The following is a 13,433-nucleotide window of genomic DNA, read 5'->3' as shown; positions in this document are numbered from 1 at the left end:
TAAACTCACTCCTGCAGTAAATCTCACAAACAGTGCCAGAATCAAGAATAAGTTATAATTCTGTATTCAAAGACTGTTATAATCTGAGTTTATGTTTGGATGGGTGTGTTATGTTTCAGTTCTGTGCCTCAGTTTCTCTATTTCAGTCGGTCTCCTTGGCAGGTTACAAATGGTTTAAGGGCAGTTAATTTAGTTAGTCTTGCAATATACAATTTATACAATATATTTGATTATATGCATAAATATATACTGTTATTAAAAATTGTTGATAAAGAATTTTATATATATACATACAAACATATACATCCATACATTTTCAGTCCGATGTTATACATCAAAGAGAGATAAACTAATATTCTTCTTTTAAATTACTAAAGTGGATTTAGAGGGTGACAAAGCAGCAGAGCCAAAAGGGCAACTATGGCAAATATACCAGGGCACTACATATAAGGCACTTGAAGACCCGTAAAAGCATGTGGAGGTCCTCTTTACCTGCACACTAGACAATGCCATGTTTTGGTTTTAATATTTTTTTTTTAAATAAATAAAATAAAATGAAATATACACTACTGTTCAGAAGTTGAGATCGATAAGATTTAAAACGTTTAAAATGTTTTTAAAAGAAGTCTCTTTTGCTCAAAGCTGCATTGATTTGATAAAAAAAAAACAGTAACATTGTGAAATATTGTGACTATTTTCTATGTGAATATCTAGTAAAATGTAATGTATTCCTGTGATCAAAGCTGTATTTTCAGCATCATTGCTCCAGTCTTCAGTGTCACATGATCCTTCAGAAATCACTCTAATATGATGATTTGATGCTCAAGAAACATTTATGATTATTATCAGTGTTGAAAACAGTTCATATTTGTGTGGAAACCGTCATACATTGTATTTTTCAGGATTCTTTGATGATTAGAAAGTTCAAAAGAACAGCATTTATTTGAAATGGCATCTTTTGTTACATTATAAATGTCTTTTTCGTCCTTCGGATGAGACGTTAAACCGAGGTCCTGACTCTCTGTGGTCATTAAAAATCCCATGGCCAAATTCGCCCCTTGGCCTCTGTCCATCATGGCCTCCTAATCATCCCCATTTACTGATTGGCTTCATCACTGTCTCCTCTCCACCAGTAAGCTGGTGTGTGGTCAAAACTGGCACCATTATGATGGGGATTTCCCGGGGGATTCAGCCGATGACACACGATAACGGGATACTTGTGTTTTTGTTCCATCTCCCTGGACGAGCTGTGGATTACACCTGTCGACATCTGAAGATCCAGTCCCTGCAGAACCATGTGAGTTTTTAAACATAAATTTATTGTTACCAGTTTATGTGTTCTAGTGTTTCTGTTTGTTTAATCCTCATATAGTGACGCGGAAATAAATCGGCATGATGAATCAATAATTATGATGATGTTTCTTAATTTATAGAGATAATTATTAGATTGCTAGTGAATTTCTAAAGCCTGTTGTTTGTGTATTGAGTTTGACTGATCATTTTCAGAATAACACAGTAATCATTTAATAAAAGTCAAAGATTCAGATTATAGTTTGATGTTTCTTATTTGACATTTTATCATGTTATCATTTTATCAGTCATTGTTAATATTTCACCATTCATGAAAGCGTTTTATCCCTGTATGAATGTGTGTCTGAATCTGTGACATAAACCAGCTCTTCTGTTTTTATCATCAGGGTTTCTAAACTTCTGCTGCTGCTGTTTTACTTTATCAAATATAGCGGTCAGGATCATTTCTGTTGATAAATTGTAACAATGTTTGATTATCAGTTCCCTGTTGATCCAGTCGATTGTTTCTGTTTTACACCAAGTGACTTTGCTTGACATTCGTGGGTTAATAATGGAAATTACCCAGCGTATATTACATCACTGACATGACATCATTCAGTTCATCTATTAATAAAGTTCAGGAATTACAGGAATTAATAAAGTTCAGTAATTCACTGCAACTGCAGTATTTTAGCAAACGTGATTCTGATCTTCCCCTGTTCATGTATGAAGCTCTGAAAGGCCAATAAGACTCAATACTGTCCTAAAGTGGATCAGGCCTTAACTGTGAATAAAGTGAGAATAATCCGCTGGGATTTAGACACGTATGGTGTTTAAAATCCATTATATTTTTTCTGTGTGTTTCCCGATCTGTGACGGCGAAGAAAGGAGGAAACGCCACCCTGTCGTGTGGATTTGAGGACAGAGACATTTCAGATATAGTTTTAAGCAGACTCTCAAAAAACATCCTTGCTTGTCAGAATGAAGAATGTGAGTGTAAAAACAGTTTACAGTCACTGACACTGGAACATACAGAGTTCTGGATTATGAAGGAGAAACCTTGATCACAGTCTCAGGTGAGAGAAGATCAGAGGATGAGGAAAGATATTATTTTTGGACAGCTGAGGTTTATTCAACTATTCTCTACAGAATCTGCAGAAACAAAGAAGACAGAGGATAACAAACCTAAAGACACTGAACAACATATTAAGTAAAACAGGAGACAGTGAGAGATTTGCAAAACTGGGGTTCTCTTCCCACTTTCCAGATATGAGGTTTTGGACTGTGTCTGTTTGGACTGACGCCAAAATGAATGGGAGTCAATGGGATGCTAACAGCAGGTGGGGGTCCGCTAGCCAATGGCGGCGCCCGGGGGTGGTACGGAATTCGAGCGCCGAATTACCCCCCTGGGGCCGATTTCACAAAGATAGACTTTGACTATGGCTTAGATATAGTAGATAGTCAGACTTCAGATAGACATCAAAATCAGACCGTTGCACAAAGCACTTAAGACTCTGACTATCTTAAGTAGGACTACACTGCATTGCATTCTGGGTAAAATAAGACACTTTTCAAAACAAAAAACATGGCGGATCGAGTAAGCGCATTCAACCGCTCAGTGCAGTTTACCCCAGCCGAAAATATGTGTTTGTTGGCGGAGTATAAATGACGGAGTATGTTTTTTACCACTGTTCGATCGCGCCCGTGCCTCTCTCTCTCTCTGACACACACACACACACACACACACACACACACACACATTCCAGCATTGCAATCTTGACATCGCAGCCTGTTATTATGCAGCGTTCTCACCAAACGCGAATAGAGCGTCAAATTCGCGTCTATCGCGTCTAGTTCGACGCTTAAACATTTTGAATCCATCCAAGGCGAATAGGATGCGCGTATAAAGCGAGCGTTTGAAGCGAAATAGACGGGCATTCAGAGCTATGACTCCACTACGACTCTACTACCCCCTGTTTGACGCTTGCGTATGAATCGTCGATCGTTGCTCGCGTTGACTATGTAACGGCCCTAACAGTTACAAGGACATTTTACTTGGGAATGTAGTAAGAAGAAATGTTTAAATTATTAGCCATTTTATTTTGGCAGTTTGTAATGTAACTGATTGTTACTGCTGGTTGCCAAGGTAACAGAGTCTTAGACCTAAGTTAGCCTGGGGGTAAGAGGTGTCTAATTTTTTTGGTCTAAATTAAGTCAGTCTTTATTTTTGTGAAACAGTCTAACTTGCATTAGACTATGAGCAAATTTTAGACTTGTCTAACACTATAGACTCTAAAATAGCTTTGTGAAACCGGCCCCAGCTGGTTGCAATGGAACGTTCTATTGAGTTTCGCCTCTTGGTACTTCTATACTTTTTGCTCTCTGATAGCAGTATCTTCAGGCTAAAGTAAACCGGAAGTTTGTTCCCGGCTTGTTCTACGTTGCCATAGTGATCATGGGAAAGGTCAGAGTTCGGGAAAGTTGTGAATATTATGCCCTTATCAGACGTTTGCAGTGTCTCACGCGTTCAGTCATGTGAAGTGACAATGACGCAGCACTTTGTTGTACGAATTGTAACAGAAACTAATTGAGTTTGTTTGTTTTATTACAGAACCGCACGTTTATCCACGTTTGTCCAGCTGACCATATCACACAAACCCATCACGCACACTGAACATCGCAGCACACGAAGCTACAGGCCTCACTGTTAATATCTCATCACATAAACCCTGTCAGGACCAGACAAAGATGGCGGCTGCTGGTCTTTCAAAGAGGGGAAGCTCATTTTCGGCCTACATCATAAAAATTATTAATTTATTTATACGTAAATTCTACGTTCCTTTTCAAGAAAATGCTCTGTGAAAAATGAATGTAATAATATAATAAAGGTATAAATAATAATATAATAAAGTATAATAATAATGCTACTAATAATAAGATATTTTTTTAATTATTTTAATAATTATTTTTGAATTATTACTACTACTAATAATATATAAAATATAATAAGTAATAATATAATAAAGGTATAAATGTATAATTGTGTGAAATGTATTATGAAAATTGGCTAGCAATTTCGACAAGCAAATACCAAGAAATAAGTTGCAGAAGTTTGTCTTTGAAAACTCCACGATGGGACTGAGCTTGAACAGCTTCAACATCAGTGATTTTTTATTGTATGAAATCGCTGTCAAACAAAAGGAGACGCAGCCTTTCGACAGACCCTCCAATCATCACGCGGAAGCCCAGCGTCCAGGCCAGCCCACTCTCCGTTCACCCCCAGAGAAGCTGAGCTTCCATGGGCGGGACATAATCGCAGCATTTATCCAATGACCGTCTAGTTTCGAAGCGCTGAAAAAAAACTGTTCAGAGCAGCTCCACTGAAGTCAATGGAAGCTGGGCTTCAACAGGGAAATGCGCTGTGACGCTACGGGAATGAATGAGAAGGAAATCGAGTCAGCCGACCTATGTAAATGATTCTGAACGAACTCGTCTTTGAGATGAACGTTTTCTAACGCATTTTTAGTCAATAAAATGTTACAATAGTACATATTTGACCATTAATTTTTTGGCATTATAGGGGAAGCCGAGCTTCCCTTGCAGTCTTAAAGAAATCGCCACTACTACTAACATGTAACCGCCTGTTCGAGTTCCAATGTGAAGGCATCGCGTCTGAGGATATCTGCACCCTCCTTCCATTAAGTGGACTTTCTCTGGAATACTTGGGACTTGTTAAGACTGAGTACTCTTATTAACACCACTTCACTGCCTTATCTCAACATCATTGTGTCTTTTGAATCAAAGCAGGTTGTTTTATTGTTTGGTTATTTTGCGTAGGCCTACGCTGTTTTATTGTGACATATTTACATTTTGTTGACATTGTGAGAAAATAATTCATTCTTTTATTTGACCAATTTATACATTGAGTGAATTTGACTCGTGACTCTGGCTTTTTTACTCCTCTCCTAGTTACTGGACATTAATGGTGTAAATAATCCTCTAAAGTGATTTAGAACCGTAATAGCAATCAGTGCATACTACAGCCTTCACTACACTGGCCATGGTCTTGGCTAAGCCAAAAATACATGACCCGGCAGCGCCGGGGCTGAAACATCACCATGTCCTCCAGTAAAATGTAAAACATAAAAATGACAATAGCCAGTTCTGGCTCAATAGCTGTTTACTCAATTATATCAAATGAATTATCAGGATGGCAGCTGTCCTCTAGGCGCTAGGAGCGGTGATCAGAAACACCTGGTTACGCAATTAGGAGATCCTACGAGGGCTACATGGTTCGGCCTTCAAAGGATGCAGCCTTCCCATTGGTGCACAGCTACAAGCTGTGTCCCAAAGTGAAGGCTGCGTCCTTCGAAGGCCGTATTTGAAGGCCGGATGGCCATATTTGAAGGCCGATTGCATCACCGCGGTGCGACGAAACGTCACAGCGGCGCGACGAAGGACGTCCCAATTCAAAGACTGCATCCTTTGAAGGGCGCATTTGAAGGCCAATTGCGTCATCGCGGCGCGATGAAGGCTGTCCCAATTCAGTTATGCATCCTTCGAAGGCCGCATTCGAAGGCCAGTTGCGTCATCACGGCGCGACGAAGGCTAAAAGTGACGCCAAATGCACCCTTCTTTCACCGTGAAAGGAAGGATACAAAAACGGATCCTTAGTGGCCTATCCTACCCCATAAGTCATTGCGCGCCGGTGACGAAAGCATTTTCATTTGAAAAAATGGCGTCCTCGAGTTCGGAGGTTGAGGGAAAATTCACTGTTAAATGTAAGTATTATGTTTTCATTTACTTAAATAGCTAGCGAAACCACAGTCAAAAGCCACAAGTTTTTATTTCATATAAACTTCATCTTAACTCCTTTGTTACCATTGGGTGGCTTTATTTGTCAGGTGGTTAGACGCAAAACTTGTGCTAATTACTTTAATAATTTAAAGTAAAGCACGGAGCAGACCGCTCTGTTTATTAAACTGCGGTCTGAAAACAACCAGCATCTTTTGCAGCGATTTTTGTGTGAGCATATCAGTGAACACCCCTGACCACTCTGTGAGTTTCACGTCTTTGTAAACGAAAGTTTAATGCGTTTTATGAAGGATTGTTCCAGTGCACCTATACACCCATTCTAGAGGTTTTGGGGAAAGCGAAATAAACCTAAAATTCTCGGGACAGCAGCATGTGTCCAAATTTTAATCTTAACCGTTCTATTTCATCAGAAACGATCTGTAAACAGGGCTTTAAGTGTAAAATACCGAACTTGTCCTTTAATTATGTTTTTTGCAAATGTATTTTTCATTTAACTTACATGAGGTACAAAGGTGTGGTGCACCTCCAGCGCTTTCAGGAAGATGGATCGGAACCTGGTCTTCATCATCCCAAAAGCACGCTCTATAATGGAGCGTGCCCTGGAATGATGGAGATTAAAGCGCTGGGCTCCCACACCTCGTACTGGCCTCTTGTAGGGAGTGATGAGGGGGAGTGGGTGTTGGAGACACGGGTACCCTCCTTCTGCGAGGATGAAGTGCCCTGGAGGAGGGTACACTGACCTCCTGTACAGTGGGCTGTACCGGAGCACTCGTGCGTCATGCACTGACCCCGGCCAGCCCACGTAGGTGTCAATGAAGCGGCCCTGATGGTCACAAACAGCCTGCAGGATGATGGACGGAAACAGTTTCCTATAGCATTGACCATCAGGGCCGCTTGGAGGCTTGATGCGGACATGGCAGAGGTCTGTGCACGCCACTGATATGTTCGATCAACTTTACTAAACCGACGTTTGGCATAAAAAAAAGCGCTGTATGTCAGTAGATATATAGTCGAAACGCATTTGTTTATACTTTTTGTTATTTCACTATAACGGAAAAAGCTGTAGAGTGGCGCGCATGCGCTGTGCACGAGAGAACTCACTGGTAACCACAGCAACCGCTCAGCGCAATATTGAAAACATCACATTCATTTTTTTCTCACTTTGTATAACAATTATAATTCCAATTGCGCTGCACACGTTGTGTTGAAACCTGTGCAATTACTTGGAAAAAAGCGACATAGTAACAGAAATGTGTTGGACAGAAAACAGTAATCCAGACTTGTAGCAGAGAATGACAGATGTCTATCCTAGAGTGCTTTTCATTTATAATGATGGATTTATGTTTCCAGATGAGAACTATTATATATATTACACTACATAATTGTGTTTGTCACTTGTACCTGTTAACAGCAAATTAACAGCACTTGCCAAAACCATCAACAACCATTCAAAGGTCTCTTTTAATGTAATTTCAAACATCAAAAGTGTAAAGAAAATCTTTCCTTTAGATTTGGCACAGCAGGTTTTAGCTCATATCGGTCTCAGATGGTGATGGATTCATCATTTAGTGTCAAAGCTGCTCAGATCCTGGAGAAAATATTAGCGGAGCCCTTTTCTGTTCTTCTTTACTGGAAAGATCTGCAGATGAAAAACACACACATTTGTGTAGAAGTCTTTTTTTAATCACTGGATAAAGTTTTCATGCTAGCTCAAGAAAAATAGTTTATCTACATCTATTTATCACATGAGATTGTAAGTAACGGGAGAATATGTGTGTAAAGTGTGTAATATCTGCTCTTTTCTCATGTGAAACTGTGAGGTGTTCTGAACACGACATAGAGACAGTGCAGTCGAGCGATAGTGTCCCCCTGAACCATGTCATCCAGGCATATCGAGCCCCGGGACAAAACATCATCTACAGAAAGAGAAAACATCCCAACATCACTATCAGCATCAGAGAAGCTCAGAGCCGCAGTATCAGCTGATGACACATGGCGTTGCAAGCCGACACCAGAGCCCGTCTATGGAGAGCCTGGCCACTCCCTATTAAGTCCTATTGTACTGAATTGTGGTTGTAGTTCCACCAGAGCTCCACTGGGGGCGATCGCCATGAGTTCAGAATGAATGGGAGTCTATGGAGCTAGACGGCTAAATTTGTCTCTTTCACCTGATTGCCGTTGAGAAATCTCAGATTTGAGTGTAGGTTTTGCAAGTTCAACATGGGTTATAGGTCAAAAGTTGAATGAACGAGTACTTCTGTCCTTTCCATTTCTTACAGGTTGAGTTGTTGTTGTCCATAACACGCTAGCATTCTGCTAATGAACGCTGATTGGTCAGTGAAGGACTGATTACGACCAGAGATACCGCTTGATGGCATCGTGGCATCCGAAGCGGGACCAGAAATGTTGTATGTTTGCCTGTGTCAGCTGTGTTGTGTGTTTGCCTGTGTCAGCTGTGTTGTGTGTTTCCCTGTGTCAGCTGTGTTGTGTGTTTCCCTGTGTCAGCTGTGTTTTGTGTTTATCTGTGTCAGCTGTGTTGTGTGTTTACCTGTGTCAGCTGTGTTGTGTGTTTGCCTGTGTCAGCTGTGTTGTGTGTTTACCTGTGTCAGCTGTGTTGTGTGTTTACCTGTGTCAGCTGTGTTGTGTGTTTACCTGTGTCGGCTGTGTTGTGTGTTTACCTGTGTCAGCTGTGTTGTGTTTCCCTGTGTCAGCTGTGTTGTGTGTTTACCTGTGTCAGCTGTGTTGTGTGTTTACCTGTGTCAGCTGTGTTGTGTGTTTCCCTGTGTCAGCTGTGTTGTTGTGTTTCCCTGTGTCAGCTGTGTTGTGTGTTTCCCTGTGTCAGCTGTGTTGTGTGTTTACCTGTGTCAGCTGTGTTGTGTGTTTGCCTGTGTCAGCTGTGTTGTGTTTACCTGTGTCAGCTGTGTTGTGTTTCCCTGTGTCAGCTGTGTTGTGTGTTTGCCTGTGTCAGCTGTGTTGTGTGTTTACCTGTGTCAGCTGTGTTGTGTGTTTACCTGTGTCAGCTGTGTGTTTACCTGTGTCAGCTGTGCTGTGTGTTTACCTGTGTCAGCTGTGTTGTGTGTTTACCTGTGTCAGCTGTGTTGTGTGTTTCCCTGTGTCAGCTGTGTCGTGTGTTTCCCTGTGTCAGCTGTGTTGTGTGTTTACCTGTGTCAGCTGTGTTGTGTGTTTACCTGTGTCAGCTGTGTGTTTACCTGTGTCAGCTGTGCTGTGTGTTTACCTGTGTCAGCTGTGTTGTGTGTTTACCTGTGTCAGCTGTGTGTTTACCTGTGTCAGCTGTGTTGTGTGTTTACCTGTGTCAGCTGTGTTGTGTGTTTACCTGTGTCAGCTGTGTTGTGTGTTTACCTGTGTCAGCTGTGTTGTGTTTACCTGTGTCAGCTGTGTTGTATATTTACCTGTGTCAGCTGTGTTGTGTGTTTACCTGTGTCAGCTGTGTTGTGTGTTTACCTGTGTCAGCTGTGTGTTTCCCTGTGTCAGCTGTGTTGTGTGTTTACCTGTGTCAGCTGTGCTGTGTGTTTACCTGTGTCAGCTGTGTTGTGTGTTTCCCTGTGTCAGCTGTGTTGTGTGTTTACCTGTGTCAGCTGTGTTGTGTGTTTCCCTGTGTCAGCTGTGTTGTGTGTTTACCTGTGTCAGCTGTGTTGTGTGTTTCCCTGTGTCAGCTGTGTTGTGTGTTTACCTGTGTCAGCTGTGTTGTGTGTTTACCTGTGTCAGCTGTGTTGTGTGTTTACCTGTGTCAGCTGTGTTGTGTTTACCTGTGTCAGTTGTGTTGTGTGTTTCCCTGTGTCAGCTGTGTTGTGTGTTTGCCTGTGTCAGCTGTGTTGTGTGTTTCCCTGTGTCAGCTGTTTTGTGTGTTTACCTGTGTCAGCTGTGTTGTCGATGCCTCGAGAGGAAAGAAAGTGCAGAGCGTGAAAGCACAAAAGTGACTGAAGGATTGCCGTAAAGCAGTATCTCTGGTCGTACGATGTGTATGACGTCATTGACATTTTAAAAGACTTTTTAAAGCAAATAAGTGACTCTAAAAAATCTAACACCCAGCAATGTGTAATTTCTTTGCATCTCCTTTCAAATACAACATTCAAATTACTAGACACAAAATTATATCCTGAGAAAAGTGGATTTCGAGGGGTATAGCGCCATAGACCTCCATTCATCCTGCACTCGTCCTGTGAGCGCCCTCATGTGGAGCCAGAGTGGAACTGCAACCAGTTCAGAAGCCGGAAGTTTACTGAGAGTGGCACTTCTCTCCGTATTAGACATTCTCTGCCAACACTAAGAAAGAGTCCTTCGCGCTACTGGCCACTGGGGGCGAGTACATGACCGGTGTGACGGTGTTGCCTGGGCGGTCTTTCTGCCGAGTGGAGCTGCACAGTGAGGAAACTAAGTGTGGAAATAAGGGATCCAATGCGCAGAGAGTAAATCAGTCTCGTTATCTCTGCTTCTGTTTATTAAAAACAGTACTCTTTATTTTTAATCTTTTTGAAATTAGTGTAATCTTTTTTAAATGAATGTAATCTTTTTTAAATTAATGTCATCTTTTTGCGTTGTGATCGTATAGTGAGTACAATTTTGCAGATTGACAATTATAATACATTTTCAGTGAATTAATCACAAATCACTCAATGAAAAACAGAAAAAAAAAAATTTAAATTCAATATAAATTGAAACATCCCCACCTAGTGATGAACATGCACAATTCCACATGAATAAAGCAATTAATCCATAAAACACATAATAACAACATATTTTATAGACATTACCTGTACAATGATGAAACACAATGTGTAAATAAGGGATCCAATGCACAGTAAATAAGTTCTACATAAAACACAAGACAATGTTCCTCATAATAAAAAGTCAAAATAACTTGATAAATAACACACTCGACTCGACATATCAAAAGTTGCCTAACAAGTTCATTGCAGGATAAGTCCACAATAAAGTGGTTATTTATGTGTTTTGGTCACTTTTAACTGATAATTCTCCGACTGCTCATAACGTGCAACTTTTACCCACAGCATGTCTCGCTATCTCTGCTTTGGCGGTCCCTATTCCTTACACTAAATGTGTATTCCACTTGATGGCAAAATTTTGGAAGAAACCGTACAGCACCTTAAAACATCAGCCTGCGCCCTTAACACACTTCCCACATCTTTTTTTCAAAAGTGTGTTAAACAGTTTAGAAGCAGATCTTCTAGAAGTGGTAAAATCCTCACTTCTCTCTGAGAGTTTTCCAAACTCCCTGAAAACGGCAGTTGTCAAGCCCCTCCTGATGAAGAGCAATCTGGATAAGACCATATTGAGCCACACTTAAAAATGTTGGGTTAAAAATAACCCAACAAATAACCCAAATGTGGGTTGGTATAGCACCTTCCCAACTGTGGGTTATTTTAACCCAATGCATTGGGTTAAACTCCAGTTGGGTTAAAATAACCCAACAGTTGAGTTAAATATTTATTTTTATTTATGACCTTATTTTAATAAATAAAATACACATTGTTTTCAAATACAGATTGTTTTTTTGTTTTTGTTTTTTTGTATAAAACGATACATATGTTTCAAGAAATATATTTTTCAATTACAAACTATATACTGGGGAGTCTAGCATTTAATGTAAATGTACATAATTGAGTACATAAATTCAAAATACACAAATGTACATACAACACACATAATAAATTCAAAACCTATGCAAATATGTACAAACAGTACACATTCAAAACCTACACAAAAATGTACAAAAAATTGTACAGCATACAGCACACAAAAATTCAAAATGAACACTAAATTTAAAACTACACATTAATAACCTACATTTAATTCAATAACCTATACAATAAACAATAAATCCTAATAACAACTTTATTAAAAGGTCTTCATTGTACACTGCATGCATTGATGTGTTATTGTAAACATACCTTAAGTAATAAAACTACAAATACATATGTTGACTACTGGAACTAATGATGATGATGATCAAAGTTCTTAATGAGACAGGAACTCCTCCTGGGCCCGGTTCCCCGATAACGCTCACTCTTAGCGCGCTAAGAAGACTCGAAAGATATATCTTACCAAAGTTGTTTATGTTCCCAAAGCCCTATTCGCACTGATTAGTATTATCTGGGGACCTCGTGTGATTTAGAAATTACCCCCCCCACATCTGAATTTCGTGTGGCGCATTCGCACGGGATAAACGAAGCCTGTGATTTTACTTGAAATTACTGACTTATCTCCCGGATATGATGTCAATAGGCTATTGCTTGGAAATTTCTTGTCATTATTATAGGTCTAGCTGTATGATATATCATAAACAGAAGAATGTTCCTTACCACATGCTGCTATCCATCTCCATCTAATCTTTTTTTTTTTTTTTACTTTACAAATTACAGACATGGCCGATTCGCACGGGATTAAGATCACAGACAACCTCCGCAATTATTACAAATTACGAGAGGTGACCAGGTAATACTTATCCCGTGCGAATAGGGCTTAAGTGTGTTCCCCAAACCATACCTTAGGAAGCTGCTTAAGATATACCTTCTTACGTGCGACGTTACCCGGTGCTGTCTGTGGCGATGCTGCTGAATTGGTTGATATCGACGGCTCGAGAATCAATTATTCTCTCGTGCAGGGGCTGTTTATGTGAGAAAGCGGTGTTCTTTATAAAAGAAGCACTTCAGAAAGAGTTGAAATTGCATTTATTAGGACTCATGGTATATTATAAAAAATAATTCAAACTATAATAGCCTATAATAGCCTAGCCTACATATTTTAAATTGTATCAAATATTGCTGCCATAATAACCATTTCAAATTTGTACGTGCTTTCTTCTCTTTCCCATTTTTGTTTGCTGAGGTGGAGCTGCGATGAAATATTGTTCTTGGAAATACTTTCCAGCATTTCAATAATAAAAGTGTAGGCCTACATCTCGGTGCTCAGCAATGATCAAAAAGGATTTAAACAGTGGATTTTGAATCTCTTCTTGTAAACTCAGAGATGTGGACTCAGTCGGCAATTAAATTACCATACGACCTGTTTGTAAAAAAACAGTAGGTACTAATTTGGCCAGGGATTTTTACGCGGGTTGGGTGAGAAAAAACACTGATATTATGGATTCGGACGGCACTAAAATCACTGACTTACCCCTGTAAATGTTTAAAATACCATACAAGCCCATGAGAAACAATATTAGCATCCTTATAGGACTTAACTGACAGTAGCCTATGCTTTCACTTGCCTTTAAAAGCGCTTTTTAATTAAATGAATAATATTGTATAATAATATAATTAAAAATCTAACAACAATCAGTGTAATGA

At 39.9% G+C, this 13,433-nt stretch overlaps 1 long non-coding RNA gene across 1 annotated transcript in view; it reads left to right on the top strand.

Annotated features, from left to right (window-relative positions):
* The window catches only part of LOC307163783, a 485,677-nt gene that overhangs the window by 267,142 nt on the left and 205,102 nt on the right, over positions 1 to 13,433 (top strand). The window lies entirely within an intron of this gene.

Source organism: Squalius cephalus (assembly GCF_949319135.1).
Source record: "Squalius cephalus genome assembly, chromosome: 8".
NCBI classification, from domain to species: domain Eukaryota; kingdom Metazoa; phylum Chordata; class Actinopteri; order Cypriniformes; family Leuciscidae; genus Squalius; species Squalius cephalus.
This window is presented reverse-complemented; position numbering and strand designations above follow the sequence as displayed.